This window comes from Stomoxys calcitrans, chromosome 1 (assembly GCF_963082655.1).
Source record: "Stomoxys calcitrans chromosome 1, idStoCalc2.1, whole genome shotgun sequence".
NCBI lineage: Eukaryota > Metazoa > Arthropoda > Insecta > Diptera > Muscidae > Stomoxys > Stomoxys calcitrans.
In genome coordinates, this window is record NC_081552.1 from 59,721,011 (window position 1) to 59,731,399 (window position 10,389).

General features: G+C 38.2%; 1 long non-coding RNA gene across 1 annotated transcript; it reads right to left on the reverse strand.

The window, feature by feature from the left end:
* Positions 1-7,995: 7,995 nt before the first annotated feature.
* On the reverse strand, positions 7,996-10,090 carry LOC131994256 (uncharacterized). Its single transcript, XR_009396578.1, has 2 exons — positions 9,615-10,090; positions 7,996-9,553 (listed from the first exon to the last, which is right to left on the reverse strand). It is a non-coding gene; the product is annotated as an uncharacterized LOC131994256 (long non-coding RNA).
* Between the last annotated feature and the right edge of the window lie 299 nt (positions 10,091-10,389).

Here is a 10,389-nt window from a genome sequence, read left to right on the forward strand (position 1 = left end):
GCTTTGCTAATGGGAATGGCAAGAGCTGCTTCCTAAACAGTTAATTACAAAAAAAGGTTCTTAACGAAATTATAATCTTTTTTTGTCAGGAAACTCGTACTGATGAAAGTTCTGGTTAAACTGTGAAAAACGTAGGATACCCAGGCGTAGGGCAACCAAGAAATTATAAACGTGATTAGCGTACCAGCCGAACTCCTTGACTCAAATGAATGGAAGGCTTCAGGGTTGGATTTTGATATGCACTTATTTTAATTTTTCTCAAAGACACTATCAAGTTTTTACATGAACAATGTAAGGAATTGAGTTCATGGAGAACAAGGATTTCTATAGAAGTATTCAAAGTAATTTGGGAATTGGAATTATCACATAATGTCTGAGAAAATTCATTACAATAGCTAAACTGTCTTCGATCTAGTCCTGAACTTTAGGTTAGGTGGGTAAGTGGCAGTCTGCCATCATATCCGCTAAGACGTTTTCGTTCATTTTAATACCATAGTAATAGAAGAAGGAAAATGCCTTCTAGTTCCTACCATTGAACCGGATCGCCACAAAATTTCCAACACCTTACGAATGGTCACTTCCGATAAATCTGACAAATTCTTAAAGAAATGAGAGAACTGACGGCCAGTGCGGGACACACGGCAGATGTTCTATAGCCCATTTTTCCTAGACATCCTTACAGTTTCTGCCTAGCAACCTTCAGTCTGGCGGCATATTTTCCGATCAGACAATCCAATCATGACGGACACAATAACTGAGACGACTGTTCTGTCCAGCGACAGCAAAGCGGTAGACCCCTAAAGTCTCGACTATGCTACATCCCTGGACGCCTAATTTGGATCCATCGACATAGAAGTTTATGTAATTTCTATTGCCATAGATATTTTACTCCTAATCGCTTTTATTTTGAACAGTAGTATAATACTTTTCATCAAAAAGGGTCTCAAGCAATTAATTATTTGCACTGCCTGGAATATCAGGCATTGTATCAAGAATAACACAGTGTCCGCAGCCACCGCATGAGCAAAGAGAGTCACTACAGTGGTCGCAGCAATTTGTATATCCACAATGTCCAAAGGCATTAGGTGCAGTATTAACTTCACTGCTTCGGATGGTGTTGTCCTCAGTGTGGCTGTGATGCAAAAACAAGCAGTCCTTTGGATCCGGTTGAGTTTTGAACAGAAAGTGGAATTTTGAAGCGCCATCCAACAGACCACCTATTTTGATGGTCGAGATGGTGCGTATCTGGAGGCGGAAGTCCCTAAATTTCTTTCCCTTTCCAGATAGTTGCCGTCATGCTTTGGTCTAAGGAGCAGTGGGCCTTCGCCTTCGAGAGTTTCTATTCTAACGGTCCCTTACTTGTGCGATTTCAAGCAAACTTCTCATAAATTGTGGTAGTCGTCGAGGAAAGCGTACAAAGTTTTGGGAAGATTGGTTAATAAATGCGCTTAGAATGATTCTAGGAGTGAAAATCGGGCTATATATATATATGAGAGCTATATCTAAATCTGAATCGATTTCTATGAAATTCACCAGTATTGTCGAGAGTCATAAAAAAATTCTTCCTGCCAAATTTCGAGAGAATCGGTTAACAAATGACCATTTTTATACCCACCACCGAAGGATGGGGGTATATTCATTTTGTCATTACGTTTGCAACACATCGAAATATCCATTTCCGACCCTATAAAGTATATATATTCTTGATCAGCGTAAAAATCTAAGACGATCTAGACATGTCCGTCCGCCTGTCCGTCTGTCTGTTGAAATCACGCTACAGTCTTCAAAAATAGAGATATTGGGCTGAAACTTTGCACAGATTCTTTTTTTGTCCATAAGCAGGTTAAGTTCGAAGATGGGCTATATCGGACTATATCTTGATAAGCCCCCATATAGACCGATCCTCCGATTTAGGGTCTTAGGCCCATAAAAGCCACATTTATTATCCGATTTTGCTGAAATTTGGGACAGAGAGTTATGTTAGGCCCTTCGACATCCTTCATCAATTTGGCCCAGATCGGTTCAGATTTCGATATAGCTGCCATATAGACCGGTCCTACGATTTAGGGTCTTGTGCTCATAAAAGCCACATTTATTATCCGATTTTGCTGAAATTTGGGACAGTGTGTTGTGTTAGGTCCCTCGACATCCTTCGTCAATATGGCCCAGATCGGTCCAGATTTGGATATAGCTGCCATATAGACCGATTCCCTGATTTAGGGTTTTAGGCCTATAAAAGCCACATTTATTACACGATTTTGTTGAAATTTGGGACAGTGAGTAGAGTTAGGCCCTTCAACATCCCTTGTCAATTTGGCTCAGATCGGTCCAGATTTGGATATAGCTGCCATATAGACCGATCTCTCGATTAAAAGTTTTGGGCCCATAAAAGGCGCATTTATTGTCCGATGTGGCCGAAATTGGGGACAGTGGGTTAAATTAAGCCCCTCGACATACTTCTGCAATATGGCACAGATCGGTTCAGATTTGGATATAGGTGCCATATAGCCCGATCTAAGGTTTTGGGGTCATAAAAGGCGCGTTTATTGTCCGATGACGCCGAAATTCGGGACGGTGAGTTGTGTTAGGCCCTTCGATATCCTTTTTAAATTTGATCCAGATCCGTCCAAATCTGCCATATAGACCGATATCCCGATTTATAGTCTTGGTCCCATAAAGTCGCATTTATAATCCGATTTCACTTAAATTTTACACAGTGACTTATGCTAAGCATTTCGACATCCGTTTAGTACATGGTTCAAATCGGTTTATTTTTAGATATATCTACTTAAAAGACCAATATTTTGTTATACGCAATTGAAAAATTACTTGTACTTATAAGTATTTGGTCCAAATCGGAACATATTTCGATATAGCTGCTATGGGGCATGAGGTATGCATTTTTCACCGGGTTTTGACGAAAGGTGTTTTACATATATACCCAAGGTGGTGGGTATCCAAAGTTCGGCCCGGCCGAACTTAACGCCTTTTTACTTGTTTGCATTATTTCTGCAAATCGGACGAACATATATATGGGAGCTCTGATCGGTGTTACAAACAAATGTACTATGTTATAATACCCTGTACCACAGTAGTGTTGTAGGGTATAAAAAAAAACACGTAAAGCGAATCCCACCATGGATACCGCCAAAAATTTACCCTTATTAACTCAGTTTATGTTTGAATTATTTTGGTCTCAAGAAGTCTTATAGGGATATCGGTATTTAGGGGGGTCTATATCACAATATTGACCGATTCGGATAAAATTTGGCACTCATGATGCCACCGATAGATTTTTGGCAAAATTTCAGCTAAATCAAATGAAAATTTAGGTTATTAGAGCTTTCAAATCCGGAATCCGTTTATATGAGGGTTATATCTGTTTATAGGCCGATTATACTTGCAATGGATGCTGGAAGTCATAACTCAAGTCTTTGATCCAAATTTCAGCCACATCGGATGAAAATTAAGGCTTCTAGGGAATCAAGAATTCAAATCAGGAGATCAGTTTACATGGGGGCTATATCTGTTGATAGACTGATTGGGATCATAGTAAGCATGGATATTGGAAGTCACAACTCAAGTCCTTATATCAAATTTATTTTAGCCAAATCGAATGAAAATTTAGGCTTCTAGGGGCTCAAGAATTGAAATCGGGGGAAACGGACAAACGGAATGACTAGATTAATATACTCCTATCCTAAGGTGAAGGATATAAAAAAATTAAAACAATAACTTTTGTTTTAACTGACCATTCAAGTTAGTAAATTTCTCTGACGCACCCTGAATTATAGGTCTGACAACTTCAACTGACAAAATGATATGCGGCCTAAACCCCCACCTTTTGCCAATGGCTCACATCGAGTTATAATTGGGCTCTCCAGAGGCTCATGAAGTCAAATTGGAAGATCGGTTTATATGGCAGCTATATCCGGTTATGGACTGTTTAAAACTCTGCTTCATATAATTGTTGAAGAACATACCAAATCAGCACGTGCAAAATTTCAGCCAAATTGTATAACAATTGCGCCCTCTATAAGTTCAAGGATTCAAGTTAGGTGATCGGTTTATATAGCAGCTATATCAAAACATGGACCGAGTTGGCACATTTACAATCCCAATCGATATACATAAGAGGGTACGGATATGAATCCTCCACATGCCATTATGGACATACACCTTAGCTAGTAACCGGCTTGGTGTGCGCTCTAAAAAAAATTTTTGATAGGAATCCCGTGCTACTTATAAAATCCTTAATAGTTTTCTATACCACTCCTCAAGTTTGTTCATGTCTGGTATTGTGTCCCCACCTAAGTACCGGTATCTTTTAGCCGCAAAAGCTCGACAATGACATAGGAAATGCTCCAACGTCAACGTCATCATCTTCCCTACATGCACATCATCTTCCACTCATGCTATAACTTGTCGCACCGATTTTGCATAAGTGAGCTCGTAGTCCAATGTGTCCAGCTATGATACCAAAAGCTATACTGACCTCCTTATTTCCTTTCAGTAGTAGCCACGTCCTATCATGGACTCACCCACGCCCTTAAATCGGACTGTGTCGACCCGACAGGCTTCGGGTTAACCAAGTTTATTGACGACAACCTCTGGCCTTTACCGACAAATCGCCTGCCCTTATAATCCCCCGTACTCCGTTATGGCCCGGCACTCAAACGAAACGAATTGTGCCATCCTCATAGATAGCGTTAATCTCCTTCTTACAATGTAAGACTGTTCGTGACCTTACAATCCTGGTTTTTATTGCGCTTTTGTCAATTTGACTGTCCGTAAAGCTGCTAGCCTTACTTCTTCGAGAGGTAGTGTGCTTTCGACAGACAGACGAGCGAACGGACGGACGAACAATTATGGCCAGTCAAGAATATATATATTTTATGGGGTCTTAGATGAAGATTTCGAGGTGTTTCGAACCGAATGACTAGATTAGTATTCCCCATCCTATGGTGGAGGGTAAAAAAATGTTTTTCATAACAGAAAAATGGAGAAGGCTTGTTTTTCAAGAGAAAGAGAGTTTTGAATTTGGATCACAATTGATTAAAAACAAGTAAAGGCGCACAAGCTCGACCGTGCCGAATACCCTCCGCGTGCGTCGAGTTCTTTTCCCGGTATTTCTTTTGAAGCACACAAAGATAACGGATAAAAACTGCTATAATATTGGGCTGTATGAAGTTATGGTCTTATTCGGACCATAATTGAATTGAAAGTTAGATACAGTAGTAGAAGTCATTGTGTAAAATTCCAGCCAATTCGGATAAGAATTGCGCCCTTTAGGGGCTGAAGAAGCAAAATCCGGAGAGCGGTTTATACAGAGCTGGGTCAGGATATAAACCGATACAAACCATATTTGAAACGTATGTTAAAGGCCATTGGAGAAGCCGTTGTACAAAATTTCAGCTAAACTGGATAATAGTTGCGCCCTCAGGAGGCTCAAGATCCTAGATAGGTTTATATGGCAGCTTTATAAAGTTATGGACCGATTTGATTTTGAACTTAGCACAGTTGTTGGAAGTCATAACAAAACACCTCATGCAAAATTTCAGCCAAATCAGTTAAGAATTGCTCCGTCTAGCGGCTCATGAAGTCTAGTCTGTTTATATCACACATCAAACAAATCAAGTTGGATACTTAACAGACGAGGAAGAACTCACGCCCGAAACAGATTGGATTGTCCAAAGGTATAGAAAAGTAAAGAAAACTCAAGTCCCAACGTTTTCAATTGAACCATCCACATCAAAACAAGCTGAAACAATTTGTAGTCAGAAAAAGTAAACAGGTGAGCTAAACCGCACAACTTATCATAGTATCTTTCGATAAAAATACAATGAATTACACGATCTTATCAAAAACACGGCTAAGAACACTATCTCTAAAAAATTAATTCACAATCTATCAACATATTTATAGATAAATTGTGTTTGTTTGTATGTTTGTTTGTTTGTGGGTTTGCAAATTTGTTTGTTCTGTATAGATTTAAAAACGGCTGGACCGATTTCTTTCAAATTTTCACAGATTGTGGGGAATGATCCGGAAGGAGCCTCCCCCTTACACTTAAAGTACGACCCCAAAATAAAAGTAAGCCGATCGGAACAATATGGGATTCACATGGAAGGCATTCATGAGTAGACTTCGAATTTCATATTCAAAAATTGATCCAAGTAATAGGGGGACCGCACCGACCCCAAAACCTCCTAAACTAAATTTATTGGACGATAATGTCAATATGGGACTCGAATGAAAGGTATTCGGGAGTAGATAACGAAAATGGTCAGGAAGGGAGAAAAAGCTTTTAATTTGTCGATATTGGAAGTGGGCGGACACTCCCCCGTTACCCCAAAAAGACCACTTAAAATCATAAGAGGACCGATAGGGACATTATGAGTGTCAAATGAAAGGTATTGGGGAGTAGAATACGAATATGGTAATCAAAGTCCAAGAAACCCATAGGCCACTCCAATCTCAAAAGTTCCCCAAACAAACATATTGGACGTACATAAAAATTTGGGACTCAAATGAAATGTATTCGGGAGTTGATTACGAATTTTATATAACAAGTAAAAGCGTGCTAAGTTCGGCTGGGCCGAATCTTATATACCCTCCACCATGGATCGCATTTGTCGAGTTCTTTTCCGGGCATCTCTTCTTAGGCAAAAAAGGATATAAGAAAAGATTTGCTCTGCTTTAAGAGCGATATCCAGATATGGTCTGCTTGTGACCACAATTAAATTATATGTTGGAGACCTGTGTAAAATGTCAACCAATTCGAATAAGATTTGTGCTCTTTGAGGGCTCAAGAAGTAAAATAGAGAGATCGATCTATATAGGAGCTGTATCGTGCTTTAGACCGATTCAGACCATCATAAACACGTATGCTGATGGTCATGACAGAATCCGTCGTACAAAATTTCAGCCAAATAAGATAATAATTGCGACCTCTAGAGGCTCAAGAAGTCAAGATCCCAGATCGGTTTGAATGGCAGCTATATCAGGTTATGTAGCAATTTGAACCTTATTTGACACAGTTGTTAAAAGTATAATTAAAATATGGCATGCAAAATTTCAGCCACATCGGATAGTAATTGCGCCCTCTAGAAGCTCAAGAAGTCAAGTCCCCAGGTTTGTTTATATGACAGCTAGGTCAGGATTTGAACCATAAACCGATTTGAACCATACTTGGCACAATTGTTGGATATCATAACAAAACACGTCGTGCAAAATTTCATTCCAATCGGATAAGAATTGTGCACTCTAGAGGCTCAAGAAGTCAAGACCCAAGATCGGTTTATATGGCATCTATATCAAAACATGGACCGATATGGCCCATTTACAATACCAACCGACCTACACTAATAAGAAGTATTTCTGCTCCTTCGGAAGTTAGCGTGTTTTCGACAGACAGACGGACGGACGGACGGACATAGCTAGATCGACATAAAATATCGCAACGATCAAGAATACATATATTTTATGGGGTCTCAGACGAATATTTCGAGTAGTTAAAACTGTAATGTACCGGACCAAAAATGGAAGGAAGATGTAGGGTCTATCAAATTTCAACATCCAAGAATAAAGAGAGAAGTAGGACTGCGGGAGCCTTTTTTTCTGCTAGCAACAGTCGGGTGGGGGGTTCGGGTCCTTTCCTCTCAGAATCACTTTCCCATTACAATAAATATTATTTTAGACTCCCTTTTTATTTATGCAACAAACAAAACTACGACGGGCCTATTATGATTAGAGACAAAAAAAAAAAATTAAAGTATCGGCCCCACTCTAATCATATTTGAATTCAAAAGGGTAAACAAAATGGTACTCTTATATCTGTTTATCTATGGTATTTTTTCCCGGGTGTAATTGGAAAAAAATCAGCCTCAAAACCCTCACCATCCATTGTTCTGCGGGCTTAAAATTCTGTAGCAGAACCCCTAACATTATCACTCACTTTTTATGGGCTCATCTCTTCAAAAGGAAACATGTATCTTTCAATTCAGCACATTATAATTGATATTTATTAAATTTATAGAAATAAAAATAAAGACCTAACATCTAATAAGAATGAAGTAATTCTGTTAGTTTTTTTTTTTTTCTTTATCTTTTTAACAAATTAAACTGATGCTCATCGAACAATTGAAAAGTATTAACTTTGAACATTACTTAATAATAAAAAAAAAATGTTTGTTTAAAAATTCAAATTTAACATCCCAGAAGGGGTTAAAAAGACATATGTATCTACTTTAAGAATAATTTGAATAGCAATAGATCAATGAAAATATTTGGGCATTCTAATGCAATGGAGAGACCACAAGGGAGCTAAAGTGTAGGAGGAAAAACAACATTTGCAATTCTCATTGGAGTCATTGTAAGAAAACAACAAATTCATTGGTCACTTGTGCTCTCCCCAAAAAAAAAATTAGAATCCACAAAGTAAGCTATCATACAGAGAGCAAATAAGAAGAGCATCAAAGCAAGTATGAATGAAAGCACATACGTGTACGTACATACTTACAAATGTTCACTAATGATAATTAAAAATTTCAAGTTCAAGTTCAAGATCACAATTACAAACTTACCAACAAATCGATGAACATGTTGAAGGCCTCCACATGGGTACGATGTTGCTGTTGCTGTTTTAAATAAAGGGTGTTGATGATAAAGTGATAGAAACTGAACTTGCTGTGATGCCGAAATGCATAATTTACTTAAATTACGTGGATATTAAATTATTCTCTGTAAAATTAATTAGCTTATTATTAAAAGAAAAAAATATATTTTAAAACAGAAATTATTGATACATATCCGTTTAATTGGGTGTGTTTTTTTTCTCTTCTTCCGGGTGTGTAATCAAGGCGCCTTAGCCAATGTCATCTCATGAGAAGACTAAAGTGATTTTAGGGCATCAAATTAAGCCTTCAAATTTTAACCACAAAAGTTAGGCTCCAATTAAATTACTTAAGGTGATTCTGGCTGAGTTTCATAGGTTACCAGGGGATGTAACTCATGTGGCTTTAAATAAATCTTCTCCAAATTATTCCTTGTAAGGAACCTTTAGTGTGCACACCATGTGTGGAAAAAGAATTGCATGGCTTCTAGCCGCAAGAATCACAATGAGTGGCACCGCCAAGTCTTCACAAATTCATATACAAGCTTGGGGCACAAAACGCTGCCAAAGTGACGGTGGGTGGCACGTTATGGGCAATGTCTTCAATAGGGCATAATCTGTCGTCAAATGGGCTGCTCTGATAATGATGACCAGTGTTTCAAATCATGGTATGTGGACTTTAAACGACAGACTGATGGTACTCCATGTGCTGGAGCGGGGCGTCTCAATTGATTAAGTGTGGTGTTCCAATTGACAGAGTGAGGTGCACCAAATAATGAAGTTCAGAGTTTCAAATGATGCAGTCTCAAACTTAAGATGATGGAGTTTGGGCACAAAAAGCGTTTGGTTTCCCAGACTCTCCAAGAAATGGGGTTGAGTTGCTGGTTGGGCTTTGTCCACATGTGTTTCACACAATTCCCAATATGCCACGTACTCAACCTAATAAAGGCTAAGTTTTAGACTCACATTTATTGATAATCTTTCTCAATAAAATTCTTACCCCAATTAAATAATAAATTCGTCCGGTCGCAAAATAAAAATAGGCAAGGCAGTGTCTTCGCACTTTTACAGAAAGGCACATTGATTTTAATGATAAATTACAATTTTTCTAATCACTTATTGAAATGTGAAACGATGTGCACTCGATGGAAGATGGCAGAAAAAGGAAGTTTATAGATGCTATGTCATCTAAGACACTTCGCTCTCTCAGATTAGAAAGTTCGAAAATGAATTTGATTGAATGAAACGTCAAAATGTGAGGTATACAAAAATACGACGTCATGAACCCTTCAAGCATGGGATTTTTCGTGGGTGCCATCTCAACACTGTCAGAAATCTGACCATCCAGAAATGTCCTTAAAATACTTCGAACCATATCTAAACCGATTATTTGGATCCCTGGGATCATGGGATATACCATCGTCCACTAACATATATCATATAAAAAAAAATTAAATCCTTATGTGAGCGAAAAAAAAAAAAGTACCAAAAGAGAGGGTGCAGGCTACATCTGCCAAGTACATACGTACTAAGTAACCACATAGAATTTGATGGCAAAGTAAATAAAAATCAAAACAATGGACTGTCAACTCTCCCAGCAGCTTCGTTTTGATATCAAATGTAAGGAACTAAAGGGAACAAACTCTCAACCAAAAATAAATGAAGTTATTAAAGATTATTAAAGAAAATTATAGAAAAAAAAATGAAATTAATTTGTGAAATAAAGACACGATCTGGAATAAATATATGTTCGCTTCCTTGCAAAATTCATGCCT